General features: G+C 34.8%; 1 long non-coding RNA gene across 4 annotated transcripts; it reads left to right on the top strand.

Moving 5' to 3' along the window:
* The first annotated feature begins 244 nt into the window (after positions 1 to 244).
* LOC132267268 (uncharacterized) lies at positions 245 to 16,349 on the top strand. Of its 4 annotated transcripts, none has more exons than XR_009468959.1 (5): positions 245 to 364; positions 606 to 661; positions 1,159 to 1,313; positions 5,859 to 5,924; positions 6,138 to 6,333. It is a non-coding gene; the product is annotated as an uncharacterized LOC132267268 (long non-coding RNA). The 4 variants fall into 4 exon arrangements; XR_009468960.1 differs by lacking the exon at positions 6,138 to 6,333 and adding an exon at positions 16,083 to 16,349 and having other exon boundaries at positions 266 to 432; XR_009468957.1 differs by having other exon boundaries at positions 267 to 432.
* The last annotated feature ends 34 nt before the right edge of the window (positions 16,350 to 16,383 follow it).

Raw genomic sequence — 16,383 nt, 5'->3', positions numbered from 1 at the left:
TTTAACTCCATTTATATGTAATTTTCCCTAATTTCTACCTCAGAAGAAAAACATTACTTCTCCTTTGTATAAGATAAATATTTTTTGTTGCAACAGATGCAATGAATGAATTGTGTTTCAACAAATTTGAGTTCATGCTATTGGTAATATCCACAGAGATAATAGAGGGATAGTTACGAATGATGAGTCATCCTTTAGCTGCCACGTTTCAAGGAAACGGTTTTAACGTGTCAACGTCAAAGACATCGAATAACAAAGCAGGGTCGCTACAATCGGAGGAGGTACTATCGGTTCTCTGTGTCTTCCTCTGTATCTCTCGTTCGCTCTGTGATCTCTCTATCTTGCTTTCTCTCTCTACGTGCCGGTGAGACTGCTGATTTATCTATCTCTATCTTGTTGTTCAACTTGTTCTGATCTTGGTTTAGAGTTACGGTGAGAAATCTTCTCTCCCTAACATCCATTTTGTTTCTTCCGGTCTTTCTTTGATTCTGGAAAATCTTCTACAAAATGGAGCATTATGGATCTCTCAATTTGGTTCTGAAGTTTTCAGTGAAGTTAATTATTGAAATATTTCCTAAATTTGTTTAATTTTTTGTTATTCATAGGAATTTGGTTCAATTCGAAGGTTTCTGAAAAACCTCTTGCTGGATATCAAACCAAGGTACACAACTGCTCTGTATACCTCTTGGTTAGCATGGTTCTTGGATATTTGGGCTTTAAATTACTAACGGCTTATTCCACTGTTTTGGTTCGTGCTAAATCAGTATTGCTTATCTGTTTCAATTATTATTATTATTATTTATTTTTTTGGAAGTGTTTGTTTTCAAATTCTAGTCATTAATAAATTTGATTTATGCTTTTAATATGGAAATTGGTCTATTTCTTAAGAATCACATTCAGTCTTGTATGAACGCCAAATATTACATTTCAACAAATTTCAGGGCAAAAAAATCATTCCAGCCGGCCCAATATTTTACAATATAAATATATGATTTTTATACCCTTGTAAAGGTTTTATATACGGAAGACATAAAGTAGTTAATTGAAGTGATCTCTACCACTTGAGATATATATTTATATATGTGACATATTCTCTCAACAAATTTAAATGCAATAATTTTCTTTGCTTAATTGCTTTAATGATTTGAGTTGCATTAGATGATGTCGACAATGATGGGAGGAGTTGCTCTTCCTACGAATCAAATCCCCATGCCCAATGATCTTCATACAACAGCACCATCAGGATCAAGAGCGTTCTATCCTTGGCAACCGTCGCCTGCAGGATTTCTTCCAACATTTAAATGATAAATCAGGTCCTTCTCTTTCCTTTATTTGATTTTAGTTTAAACAAGCTGAGATTAAATTAACAAACCAAATACAAAGAATGAAGGGCATACACCAGGAATGCGGGGTTATAAAATTAAGGCATTAAATGCATAGTGCCTGTTTGGTTCAATTTTCTATTTTCAGAAAACAAAACAATTGAAGTTCGTATGGTTGACAGGCCTATAAATTTTTTTTAATTAAACTTTCGCATTTTATACTTCTCTGAAAACAGTTTTTTTCTTTTTTTAAATTATTGCTATTTGTTTTTAGAAAACTGAACCAAACCAAATAGATTCATAGATTGTCCGAGGTTGCTCGTTAATTTTTTGGTATAAGATTTTATGTTGGGCTTATATTTAGGTGATTTCACTTGCTGTCAACTAGAGTGATTGACATTTCTAAAAATCTACTGTGCAGCATGGTTCAATTGGAACAGTGGAAGCAATTTAGTTAATGCCTCCAATTCTCATTCACCTGAACCTATCAAACTTTCTAAAGATGGTGTCTTGACCAAACCTCCCATTATTTCAAGTAAAGAACATTCGTTTATAGGAGAGTGATGTGGTAGATTGATAGTTCACAAGCCTATGATCTCCACCAATGATGCTAAATGTCATGACATGCATATCATTGTCAAGAAAATCGACCCTCTCCGTGCTCGTCGTGGCCTGGAGGTCAGTCCTGAGCTCAATCTCTCCCACACTTCCTACGTCGTGGCTAGGCCTCACTGATGTTAGAATGGATGGAAAAAAAAACTCCTATTTCAAATTCCAGGATCCTAAGGCAGTTGACTCTATACTTGCCTCGAGACCATGGACAGTGGCTGGTAAGCCTATAATCCTGAAGAAATGGCACCCTGACTAGGAAATGAAACTCAACTCCTTAATTTGCTCCAGTATGGGTGAGGTTTCACAATATCCCTCTCCAATATTGGACTACAAAAGGGTTAAGTAGCAAGTGACATAGGGAGGCCTTTGCATTGAAAATATTGAATTATATAAGGATATGCATTGAAATAGATGTTAGACTAGCTCCAGTGGAAAATATCTAGTTGAAAATTTTTGGCTCTAACTCTACATAAACTAAGGTAAAATATTAAGGGATTCCCTTGTTCTGTTTCTCATGCAATAGGATGGGACATTCATCTTCTACCTGCAGAGGCAACTCTAGTAGGACTGAATCTCTTTAAAATTTGTTCCATCCAAGGCGCAGAGGGATGAACATAAAGATAGAATATATACTGATTCACAAATTGCGACCTACAAGAAAAGGAACTCTCTCAAAACAAAATTTCTTGCAAACCACCTTGCTCCTCTACCTGCCAACTCTCCTACAAGAAAAATCAGCGGCTCCTCCAAACAAACTCTCCTTATTAGTCATAAAGCCAATGCTCCTCCCCTCCATGTATCCCCAAAACCACAAGTTCCTTATTTTTCTGCATTACTAACATCACACAATCTGCAAAAACCCAAACACAAAAAATCTACTCCTCGCACTCCATCCTTAGCCAACCTTTGTGTTCAGATTATAGCCCTTCCCACTCTCCACCTTACAAATCTCCTCCTAAAATTTTCGTCAACCTTTATAAAACCAAACACAAACTCATTGTTGACCTTTTTAGCCTACTTGCAAAGATCTCCCAGCTATCCAAAGTTCCTTGTTGCCCTTTGCTCCAGTTTTATTGCATAAAAAATTGTTCCAATCCTTGGATCATGATGATCACATGGAATAGGACGCAGATAGTGGGAAACAGACTAGTTAATCTGTTAGTCTATCTATTAGCAGTAACCCAAGCATCAAATCTAGATCTAATAAATGAAAGAGACTTAAATATTCAACTCCTCTTAAAAGGAAGACCATGAATGGTCTAGTGGTTCATGTCAACTCTCTCAAAGGCTAAGACATTTGAAGGGTAATCTCAAGCCCTTCCTTAAATGATTAGTGTCTCAGCACCCCTCAAAGTAGCCAGAAATCAAGAACTTTGTAGTTGGGGTAGGCTTAATGGCTATCATTGAGACCAGAGTTAATGAGGAGAATTATGATTCAATTCACATAGCTATTACTATAGATTGAACAAGCAAATTCCAAACATTTGCTCCCTATGTCTTTCCTCTAGTGAATCTTACAACTACTTGTTTTTCTCTTGCCTGTTCACATCCCAATTTGGCAATTAGTTCAATCTCAATCCATCAACTCTCTCTATGGAATGTCCTAATCTATTGGGCAGCTTTTCATTGGAAGGTCAAGCATTTGGCGAATGCATTCAATTAACTAGCACTCTCAGGCTATCAGCATCCACTACAACTAATTAAGATTATTTGTAACGACCCACTCTATCACATGGTATGATATTGTTCGATTTGGGCCCGAACTCGTATGGTTTTGTTCTTGGACCCCAAAAGGCTTCATACCAATTGGAGTGTACCAATCACATATATAACACTTCTCCTTTCCACATCCAGGCGGTGTGGGATTGTACAACTGTAGCTCACTTAATGTGGTAACCTGCCAGTGCCTCTTACACCTGCATCGCACACCCGCTCACAAGGTCACCTTAATAACCAATCCTTAGGGGGCCAACATTCTTGTTAGCCACACTTCCAGTTGGGTCAGACTTTGATACCATTTGTAATGTCCAACTCTACCACATGGTATGAAATTCGTCTGCATTGGGCCCGAACCTGCACGGTTTCGTTCTTAGGTTTTGCCCCAAAAGGCCTCATAGCAATTAGAGTGTACCAATCATATATATAACACTTTCTCTTTTCACACCCAGACGATGTGGGATTGTACACATGTAACTTGCCCAGTGTGGTAGCCTGCCAGTGTCTCTTGTACCCATCACAATTTACGAAAAATTTCGTAGCAAATTGTCCAAAATTCATAACAAAAAGCCTTTTCCTACAAAATTCTAAGAGAAAAAAGAATGTCAAGTGAGTGGAGAGAATACCATAATAGTACCAATTTTAAAATTAAAGGAGATATAAAAAATTGTAAAAATTATAGAGGAATTATATTGATGATTCATACAATGAAATATATATACGGGAAAGGATAATTGATCAACGATTAGGGAAAGAAATATCAATATCTGATGAGCAATTTAGATTTATTTCATTTAAATCTACTATGGAAGTCATATTCTTAATAGGACAACTAGTTGGAGAATATGAGAGTTAACGAAAAGAGTTACATATATATGGGTTTTATAGATTTACAGAGCACATATGATAGAGTGCTAAGGGATATAATTTGGTAGACATTAACTAAAGTTCTTGGTGCATGCAGAGAAACTAGTGGAATATCCTATAAAAGTGGGACTACACCAAGGATTGGTGTTAAGTTCATACTTATTTGCGATAGTGAGAGATGAAATAACAAAATATCTTTAAGAAAACATTCCATGGCGTTTTTTTTTTTTTTTTTTTTTCCCCTTTTTTTTTTTTTTTTCGCGAAAGGCATAGTCTTAGTAGATTTCTTTAAGGAAGGCGTAGCAAAAAAATTAAAAATATAGAGAGAGACATTTGAAGCATGAGGCTTAAAAAATTAATAAAACTAAAATAGACTATATGAAAATTTGATAAAGTAACAAATGATGACAATATAATTATTACAATTTAAGACTAAAATATTACTCAAAATATTTATTTTCATTACCGAGGATCAATACTAAATAAATTAAAAGAAAAATGGAGGTAAGGCTAGTGATATCCTTTGTGACAAAAGAATACCAAATAAATTAAAACAAAAATTATATAGAACAACTATTAGACGAACTACATTGTGTGGAGTAGAGTGCACATTTGCATTGAAAAGACACAAGAACAACGCATCCGTGCATTGAAAATGAGGATGCTATGTTGGATGATAGGAGTTACTAGAAGAGATAAGATTGAGAAAGATTTCAAGTTTTCTGTGGATAGAAAGTTGGTGTTGGTTCCTGGATTCAACAAATTGGAGGAAACTCTTATGATTTTTGGACTATTAGAATCTTTTGAACAAACTCATGTGACTCTCTTATAACATCACACTGAGTGTAGTGTAAGACTGAATCTTTCTTAAGACAATGCATTGGACAGTGTTTCAATCACTAATTTAATGAAAAGTTCTATTTTTTTCCCCTTCACTTCCACTTTCATTCTTTCTTTCTTTGTTGAGAGATTTTGCAGTTCAATTGTCAACAAATTTTGAGATTGGAAAATAACGTTTTCTTGATTATTTGATTATAATATAAACAATAATAAAGAAGTTCGATGTAATATATAAATATAATAGCATAAACTAAAAGGGTATATCGAAAACAGTATGAATCCAATTATATCAGTGTGTCCACCAGAAAGAATTTGTGAATATGTATCTAACAGATCACTAGTTCGATTGGCAGTTTCAACAATTGATAATTCTCAACTGCTTTTCTGCAAACGAACTTTTATTGTCAATTTCTCCTAGTACTGCACATAGCTAACTATTTTCAGTATGTGCTCGATCTACTCTTTTTGGTTGCTGTACCATTACTGATCTTCTCTTTACAGAAACACAATGCTGTTATACTTGAGGATGCAATACAATATATACAAGAAATTCAGCTTCTAATTCAAGTAATCTCTCTCTCTCTCTCTCTCTCTCTCTCTCTCTATATATATATATATATATATATATTTATATGCATGCACCAAATGCTATGTATCCGATTTAGTGATTCGTGTTATTTCCTCGACACATGGTCAATTATCTAAATGATTTAGTGATTTGCTTTTCAATATTGAATTTGTTTAATTATAAATCGATTCAGGTTTGAATCTGATTTTCAGGCTTGCTGAGAAAATAAATTTGAGTTTGGGCAACAGATCTTGGCTTTTTAATGACAAGCATGTATACTACTCTTTGATCCTATGAAATTAATATTAGGCTTACTAGGGGCATATGGGGGAAAAAATAAACCAATTACATGGCAAAACATTTTCAGTTTGTGTAAAACCAATAAAATCAGGTTTATCTCTTATATTATTGTTTGTGTTCCATTATTCGGATTTTTCTACTCATTCTCCAAAATTATATTCAAGCTTGCTAGTTAAGTTTATTTTTTTATTGAAACAATTAAAATCATTGATGGCCTAAAATGAAGCCTAAAACGATCAAATGATCTTAATTGTTTCATTTTAAAAAGTAGAGTTTAAGCAATTGGGTGTGTTTAAAAAACAACAACTGATGTGCTAATGAAAACAACCGACTGCCATGTATAGGTTCTTCATGTATATATGAACGAACTTGATTCTATGCTCAAGTTACATTGTTCATTTTGCTGTGGATATCGAGAAAAATTTTCTTTTTTCTCGCGCCCGTCGCATCCAAACGTTCATACCCTGCTCCATCAAACACACATGACGGTCACAATTCCGGTGATCAGCCATCGAGGCGCACACACACGTACAGTTCTGTTATTCTGGGGAAAAAAATATCATGCAACTTTGACAAAATTTACACAAGTAAATATATAAGTAAAGAACATAATTAGTTACCCACAAAGATTGGTTCAATATATAACTAACTTTTATTGATCAATATATAATTAACTTTTATTGATAAAATTATACAAATGCAACTAATGAATTATTTTTCAAATAAATTTGAAAAGGACTATAAGTCGTTCATGCTAATTGAACAAGTACAACAAAATTATGATATGATCAACAAATAACTCAAACTGGAGGCCCACTAGTGACCAAGTCAAATATGAGTGCGGGTTGAGATTGACAAACCGTTGGCACCAAAATTTGGCAGCCACTCAGAGATGACGTGGATTAATGAGGAGTTGAGAAGTGTTCAGTATGTTTTAAGAGGAGTCAGCCAATAGAGAAGCATTAGGGGAAAATTTAGGAAAATATATTCGGTCACCTCATCAACAAGGTTGTTGCTGAAATATAGCAACAGAGATTTGAATTAATTCAAATCTGGCCGTTGACTGAAAATGAAAGACTTAGAGGTTCAGCTAAAATAGACAACTAAATCCCTATGAAGTAGGAATTTAGTTGGAGAAGAAAAAGGAAGGTTGTACAAGATGGCAGCCGCGACGTGGACAAATCTAAACAAGTGGCATTTACGAGTATTAAATGATGAGCCTTAAAAGAAATACAATGACTACCAAAATTATGGAGAGAAGTTGCTAAAAATTAGCAAACCTTCTAGCAACGAAAGCTGACCAAGTCGAAGGAATTAGTAGATGACAAAGAAGGTATTCAGCTAAGGAAACTGGAAACAAAGATATTAAAGGCAAAGCACACTGGGTTGGACTCAGTTTAAATTACGAAAGGAAGAAGATCAATGAGAAGGAGATATTTTAGAGCAAATGATTAGGGGAATAAGTTGATTAAGACTTATAAATATAAGTATTGTAATTCATTCCAATTTGTCCAGCACCACCTGCAAAACATGAATCAAAATTCATTCAATTAACTCTATTCTTCTTTTGCAATGTTTTAATTATGCTATTTACATTATCAATTATTGTTTTATTCAATTGAATTAAATGGCAATCTTTGATCAGATTCTTGTCATGTAAATTCAACCAGCTCATTTCACTTCACTCTTTATTTTCCATGCAAGTTCCATTCAGCCAGTTCTTTTAAAGTCAATTTCAATTCAGCCATTTACTTTACAGTCTATTTCCATTCAGCCAGCTCATTCAATTTCCTTTAGTTATAACATTTTATTTCTTTTAACACTATTATAAAAAGTTCTTGCAAACAAGGCAGAAAAAGAACCTCGCTGAGAGTTCTTACTATTCTCTCTCCCGCACATTCGTCTGAAGTCATCCACCAACCAAAAGGGATAGTTGGTGTTCAATCATATTTTGAGTATTTACATACTCTGGCACGTCCGCAAAGTCCATCAACCGGTGAGCACAAAAACCACGCGAACACAGACTTTACAAAAAAAGTTGGAGCGAGAGAAAGAGCGAATTATAGAGCGAGAGCGAGAGCTCGAAAATGACAAAATTAAGTCACAAATAGTGAAAATAAGAGCGAGAGTGCATGTAGAGCATGAGAGCGAACACACGTTGAGAGTGATTGTGTGACTTAGCATTCGATTTTATATGGTATAATAGAGATTCACAATACGTCGATACCTAAATTTGGGATCCGTGTCCTATATTAAATCGGACGGATCCCAACACTTTCACATGATAGGGGATCCATCGGATATAAGCACACCCCTAAAGAAAAAGTTGAGGAGATCATCTTGGCTCCCCAAGAAAGATCCTCAGCACCATTCCTCAGCTTCGGTGAGGAAAGTATTGCTCTCAGACAACTCTTGATATGACGTATTAATAACTAGTTATTGCTACAAGTGCAAAGTGCAATTTGTGGATACATTTATTATTTATTTATTGTTTAAATTTCTCAAAGCACTATAACCACACTATTAATTGATATGATTTTTTGTGGTATGGTCGCTTTGTAAATTTTTGTATGACGTTAATTTGATTCTTTAAACTTGAATATTGATTCAACAAAAATAATACATACTATGAATTCGGAGATGCTGAGTGTTGTGTGAGTGGAACATAGTTTCACCATGTGACATTCTGGTGGGGCATGGCTCCACCATTTGATATTGTGATGGAACTCATACCTTCACTTACATATTCTCTATTCAACATCTATCGAATTTGAAAGATGTAGTATTGCTCTTGATCCAAACTTAACGTATTTGTGTTCATTTTTTAACGAATGAAAATGATAGGGAAATTTACAAGGTTTTTTACTTATGGAATCATTTGTCAAATTTATAATTTAGGAAGTTATTTGTAAATATAAAACTTTTTTAAAAAAGCCTCTCATGCATCCGAAGATAAAGTTACAACTGAGGATTTTTTTTTAAATAAAAATAAAAAGTATACCCTTTCTTTTCAGGACCTGTTGTTGATTGGAATATAACCTAGTAATGTCTTTTTTTAGTTGTCTCAAAAATCCTAAATAAAGAATCAACAACATACTAATCACATAAACATATAATTACCTCTGCATATAAACATTTGGCTTGACAAATGTTTTTGTTATGCGTTTTTTATTCACATGAAGTACAAGTAATGTTAAGTTATTTTGTCATCCAGAGAGTATTTCTAAATGAAAATATATTTGGTAACTAATTTTTTTGCATAATGTTTCAAGCAAAAAAAGTAAGAAAATATTTAAATATAAAAATATATATGATATTTACAATATATTATTGTAAATTTGATTATTGCAAAAATTCGATATTTGTGTAATAATCCTACACTAACTTATTATTTTAATCTATTCTCTAACTTTGGTGGCAATTGTGGAAAACAAAAAACAAAAAACAAAAAAACTTTGGTGGCAGTTACAATGAGTGAAAGATCGAAGTCTTATTAGGACAACGCATTGGACAAGTGTTTTGCACTTATATATATACCTGACCCGGTATAATAAACACAATAGAACTGTCGTGACAATTAACTTGAGCATGGTAGTGAGATAACCAATCCATCCTAAGTATCACATCATAAGAATGCATGTCCAAGACCAATAGGTTGGCTAAAAATCCAAGTCTACCAATATCTAGTATCAAAGGCCCATCACTTTAATGCAAAATAGAAGTAACACCTATAGGTGTACCAATACTATGGGGTTGATCACATAACTACGTAGTCATCCCAAATAATGCAACAAATGAATTAGACACAAATGAATATGTAGCACCCGTATTAAACAAAACACGCCCATATCTACCGTGTATAGGAAACATACCCTCAATAGCCTGAGGAGTTTAAACGTCCTATGGCATATGGTTATACACCCTGCCATAATGCAATTGTTGGGGTGCCTGTCCCCGTAGTGGCCGTGGCGCCGGTAAAGCCAGGAACGCCTATCCCTGAATGCGGGGAATGGTGGTCGCTGCCCCTGCAGCACATGATGTCCCTGTATAGCCTTGGGACACCTCTTAGTTGTGTGCCCAAACTCTCCACAACCATAACCATAGCCTTTGGAAATGCCAAACTGTTTCTTCTGCTGGTTACCATGAGGTTTACCTTATACTGTCTGCGGTGCCCCATTCTGCTATCTCTGAATAAGTGCCCAATCTCTCTGAGCATCCGAACCACCCTTGTACTTCTTCCAAGGCTTTTGTCCTTAGAATCTGCCCTTATCATTCTATCTGTGCCCATTACAATTTCCTTTCTCTATTGACTGATTAGCAGTCTTTGTCACCTTGCTTGTTACCCCTAGTTTGTCTGTACTCCATCCTTAGCTGGTAAACCTACAAAGCGGTGTCCACTACCTGAGTATTAGTAGTGTAGGCTGGACTACCTATGATGACCTACTTAATAAGCCAGATCGGCCCATTAACAAAGCAATTATGCTTCTTCTCCTCGATATCCACCTCATCTGGAAAAAATAGAGATAAGCGGGTAAACTGTTGCTCATACTCTGCCACGATCATGTCACCCTGCTGTAGGAATTCCCTTTTCTTAGCTACTTTGACTGCATATGGAAAGTATTTCTCGCGAGTACTGAATTGAGCATAAGTCAATGAAGTCCTATCATCTGCGATGGGAACTGACTCCCACCACTGGAGCATATCTCCAACAAGCTTGAAGGTAGCAATCATTTGATTCTGAACCTCCGTGCACTCAACCATGCGAAGATGGCACTCTATGTTCTTCTTCCACTGATGAGCCATTCTCACATCGATGGAGCTTGAGAACTCAGGTGGGTTTCCCTTTGTGAAAGAACTTCTAGCCTTCTCCTAAGTATTAGCCTGAACTACCGGCACTGTTACAGGTGCCTGCTATGCCTGCTATTACAGCTTGAGCAATGATGTCAACTAGCTGAGGAGAATACTTTGGATTTCGACCCTAATGTTGGTCCTGACCCTGACACTCCTGAGTCTGCTGCTGCTCCTCCTGAATTATAGGAACCTGTTCCTCCTCCTCTTAAAACAATTGTTGCTCCTCTACAACCCGCTAACGTCATAAACGGTTCTGATGTCTACGCGTCGCTCTCCTCTGTAGCCTTTTCCCGTCTTCTTCCAGTGTTAACCATTTTGTTAACACAATAAGATGAAACCAATATGCAATTAAACGAAACGTAAAAGAATATAATGAACCTTAAAACTTAGGCTCTAAATAAAATAATACGCTACGCGGAAGTCTTATAACGAACGAAACCCTAGACACACTTAAACCTGGAGTACTCTGATACCAACTATGATACCCCCTAATTTTGAAATACGGATTGATCAAGTCCGTGCACAAAATCAGGGAATATTAGCCAATCAATAATAAGCAAGCACAGATTTACAAAAGAAATAATAAAAAATAAATAAATATCATTGAAAGGGAAATCTAAAATAATAATTAAATAATAAATCCTCTGATACCGTAATCTCCAATAAATTCTCATTATAAGAATAAAACCTCTAGAGTACAACTTAGGAATACATATAATGTGGACCCCTAATAAAAACCCAAACTGATAGATGAAATAATTAAATGTCTAACTCAAAAGTAATAAATAAATAATGAAAAACATAGTGGAGGGTCCTATGTCGATGACACCGGAAGAGTAATAAAAACTGGCCTTTGCTTTGCACGAACTAACTCTACGCCCGGAACTATCGAGGACTTGAAAAGATAATAACAAAGGTGGGTCAAAACCCACGAACAAACCTTTTCTACTACATCCCAAATAGAGACCCGATAAACGACCCATCCTAGTCCGACTCATGCAATAACTATGTAGGTCAATTTGAATAGTAAGTCTCATGCAAGCGCACACAAGGTGGTCGTGAGTACCTCATTTACCAGGGCACATACATCCCTATATCTAGCTACCCATCTTACCTAGCAATATACGTCAATCCTAACCATCGATCCCAAGATCTCAAGCTCCTATCATGGTACACTCTTAAAATATACATATGTGAGTAATTATAGCCATATCCTGACAATGGCACAATTTAAGGACATAACCATATCCTAACAATAGCATAACAAAACATATAACTTTAGACATATTAGTCAACCCATATATGTATCAGCAAGCCATATCCTAACAATGGTGTTGTTAAGACCATATCCTGACAATGGTCCTTCATTATACAAGTATGTATAAGTTTATAAACATATACAGTCACATGCATGACTATAATCATTCTATAAACTATAGCAAGTGGTATACAATGCAAGTTGGCATAGTTATCATAGGAGTGACTTGCAACACAAGTAAAGTCCCAGCTACAGTCATATGCATGATTAATATTAGAATTTATCTGAAGTATTGTTTATGGCGGTATAAGCTTTTATACCTATCATGCAATTAACTTGTAATGCAAGTAAATCCATTTACCATTACATGAACAATTAACATAATATCATCCTCAATGATAATTATTATGACAAGGTAAGCCCTTTTTAGAGATTAAATTAATAACTTGCAATTCAATTAAGTTCCATTATATGAACTTATTATCATTAAAATGGTTACTAAACCAATAAGCTATAACCGTCCACATATAAGTGAATCTAAGTCCAAGCTATGCCTATTCTAAACTAAATCATGGCATGTTAATAAAATACTCACATGTTACTTATATAAACAATACTAACATCCCATATATTACTTATATAAAACAATACTAACAGCTCGTGTATATATTCTATATTAATATAGCAAGTTAATAATGATGTTCTTGTTATATAAATAAAACAATACCACAAAACTTATATAGCTTCTAAATTACTATTACAGATTAACTAAAATATATACAGGCTATATATAAAACACACCCAACCAAAATATATGGATAAACAACCAGGTGGGCATTCGAATTCGCCAAAACCAACCAACCCTCCAACTGTGCTGCTACTGTAATTTCCAAAAGGAACCCATTTCTATGTTATATATATAAACAATATAATAGTCCATACATATGTTTTTCTACATTATCATGGCAGATTAACAAAAATATATATATATATACACACATGCCTATTTATAAAACACCACCCCAGCCAACATATAAGTATAGACAACCATGAAAGTCATTTACTTCGCCAAACCTAACCTCTACTGCTGGTGTGTCAATACCTAGTTGCAAGAAAAATGTGTAGTGTGGCTAAGTTTAAATTTATAGAATGCTACTACCACTACTAACTATTAATGTAGCTAGAGTGAGTGAGGATCGTCCCAAGGGATATGGAGTGCATTTTTGCTTGGAAATCAACATTGGATTAGTAGGTTAAATGATCAAAATTTGGTTTGGTGGTTGAATTAGAGTACAATGTAAACTAGATAAATGCAAAATGAAGCAATTAGAGTAAAATGAGGTATAGAGAATATAAGAGAGGAGTCTTGGGATTTAGAGTTCACCACTAAGTATTATCTTCCTAGACATTCAATGTTTGATGGATTAGGGGATTATATGTTGTAATAAAAATGTGTGCCATTAATTGAATCAACAAGCATGGATGGCCAAGTAAGCATACATTGTCTAGCCAAACTAGTGAATAACACAACATATCAAATTAAGCCATTATACCTTCCTTTAAATCCACAATTAATGCACATTCATCAAATTAGAGAAATATACTACTTGCATTCATAAGCATGGAACATCAAACAACAAGTATGAATTGTCCACCTATCTAAGTAAGTAAAGCAACTACACTATATTTGAGCTAGTAACATGGAAATTAAACTAATTAAACTAAAGAGGTGGCACAATCCATCAAGAAATAAGTATGAATCATCAAATAAATCACAAGAGTAATCTATTTAAGCACCATGCCTTAACCATGTAATGACCCGGTCTTTTTCCATTTTCTGTGATTTTCTTTTTTTGTCTTTCTCCTATTTTGTCCTTTCCCTATTTCGTCTTTTCCCGTCTATCAATTTTCCTTGCATAACCTCACTTTTTGTACTCGGATTTGATTCCAGTTTTGCATGCATCCATGATACTTGGTTTCCATGATATTTGTATTTTCACTTTTGTAGAAAAGCATATTAATTGCTTATTTTTCATAAAGGGCATGGGTGCATACTTTATTGTAATTATTCATTATTTTTGGGGGTTTTGTGTAATTACATAAAGTAATTATTTTTCGTCTTAGGGACCTTTTTACAATTTAATTTGTAAGATATTTTGAAAAAGGACCATTTTGTAATTTTTTGAAAAATGTGACAAGTGTCACATTCTCATGGTGCCACTTGTTGGCAATGGGGTGGAGTGACCTAGACGTGTAATCTTTTGACATTTGGAGGGTAGAGATTTACCCACATGTTGGCCTAGGATTGGTGCACTTGTTGACTTAGATGGTTGACAAGTGTAGGCTTAGGATTGAGCCTAGGAAGGAGCATTGGATTTGTGACAAGTGTAGGATTATGATTTAGTCTTGCATTGTGTGTGTGTGTGAGGTAGTGTAAGAACACATAGTGAGTGGAGGATTTCTAGCCCTTCCACTCACTATTTCACACTTGATCTTTTTCATTTCACATGTTACCCTAGCCTAGCCACCATTGGAAAAAAAACTTAGTTAATACATTTGACTTCATTTTTGGCTTCCTTCCACTCACCTTAGATCAAAGACCTTGGAACACAAGTTTCCCCTCACTCTCATCTTCATTAACCCTAAACTTGTTTTACATTTTGAGCTTGGTTGCTTGGATTATAGAGATTCAATTCTCTATTGAGGTAGGGGTGGTAGTATGTTTATATTTTGAGTGTTTTAAGTCCTTTGGGGTATACATGCTTTTAATATGATAGTCTTGCATATTATAGGAAATCCTCACTTGTTGACTTAGGGTTTAGTGAATTAAGCATGTATAATTTGTATATACCATGTGTAGAAAGGTTGTATGATTTAGTAGTGTGCTAAATTCTAGTGTTTTCACATGTGGTAGTAATATAGAACTCTTGTAAAATTATAAATGTCATACGCAATTTCTATTGATTTAAATTGTTATCTTATGGTGGTGATAATTCTATATGCTTGTCAAGGACTTATTGTGGTTATTCTATAAACTTGTTGCTAAATTGTTGATGATTAGTAGATAAATTTTATTGTTGAGGCATGATTGAAATTGATAAGTTGATGGTATTGTATTATGCATGATATTATGATGATGACTTGTCATTTAACATGTCATTCTAGACTTGGAACCCTAAGACATGGTTTGTGTGGTTTCAAAGTACTTGTGCTTGTAAGGTGGTTGATATGCCTTATTATCTATGTATAAGTTTTGAACTTGATATATATTTTGGATTCTCTTGGGACATTGTTAAAGTGACATGGCTAAAGTTTGGCTTTAGTGCGGGAGGTATGAGTTCTCCCCAATTGAGATAGTATGCACTAGGGTGGTCTTCCCAGCGGGTTAATACCCGGAATAACCATTTTGATCTTGGTTTAGTCCGAGACGTGATGTCCAAGTATTCTACTAATTGATTTCGCATTAAATTCCAAGTTGACAACCAATGTTTAATTGTAACTTGTGATTTTTGTTATTGGCGAATTGATGTTGTTAAGTACATTGATATTGATATCGTGTTGCTAAGAGATATTTAAGTTAGCTTAAGATGATCCCTTAGAACACCTTGAACATAGACGTTAAGTGGAATGCTCCCGTGTATTCGTCTATATTGATCTTGCAAATATATTGAAACTTTAGGGTATACGCATATGATTCTTCCTACGAGTAACTTGATTACTCATCCTAGTGGTTTGGGTTGTTTTTTAGGTAAGGAGACTATGTTCTTGGATGTTCATCATCCTTAGAGGCTAATGAGCAATTTGGAACATTTTTGTATTTTGACATGCAAATGTTTAGCATGCTTCACTTTTGGATATTCTATTTTTGCATACCATGGATGTATGGTATTTTTGGGGCTAATGTAGCTACCTTAATGTGTAATGATACCTAAGTACTTACTTTTGATATTAGAAGCATATATGTATGGAGGCCAAGGGCCAAGCATGTTTAAACTAGTACTTATATCTATTTGGTGCCAACTTTTGTTTCAAAAATGTATTTAAACCAT

This window comes from Cornus florida, unplaced genomic scaffold (assembly GCF_030987335.1).
Source record: "Cornus florida cultivar Cherokee Brave unplaced genomic scaffold, ASM3098733v1 CherokeeBrave_3.0.0_Hap2_Chr07, whole genome shotgun sequence".
Lineage (NCBI taxonomy): Eukaryota > Viridiplantae > Streptophyta > Magnoliopsida > Cornales > Cornaceae > Cornus > Cornus florida.
Note: the sequence above shows the minus strand (reverse complement) of the source record. Positions and strands in the feature narration are given on the sequence as shown.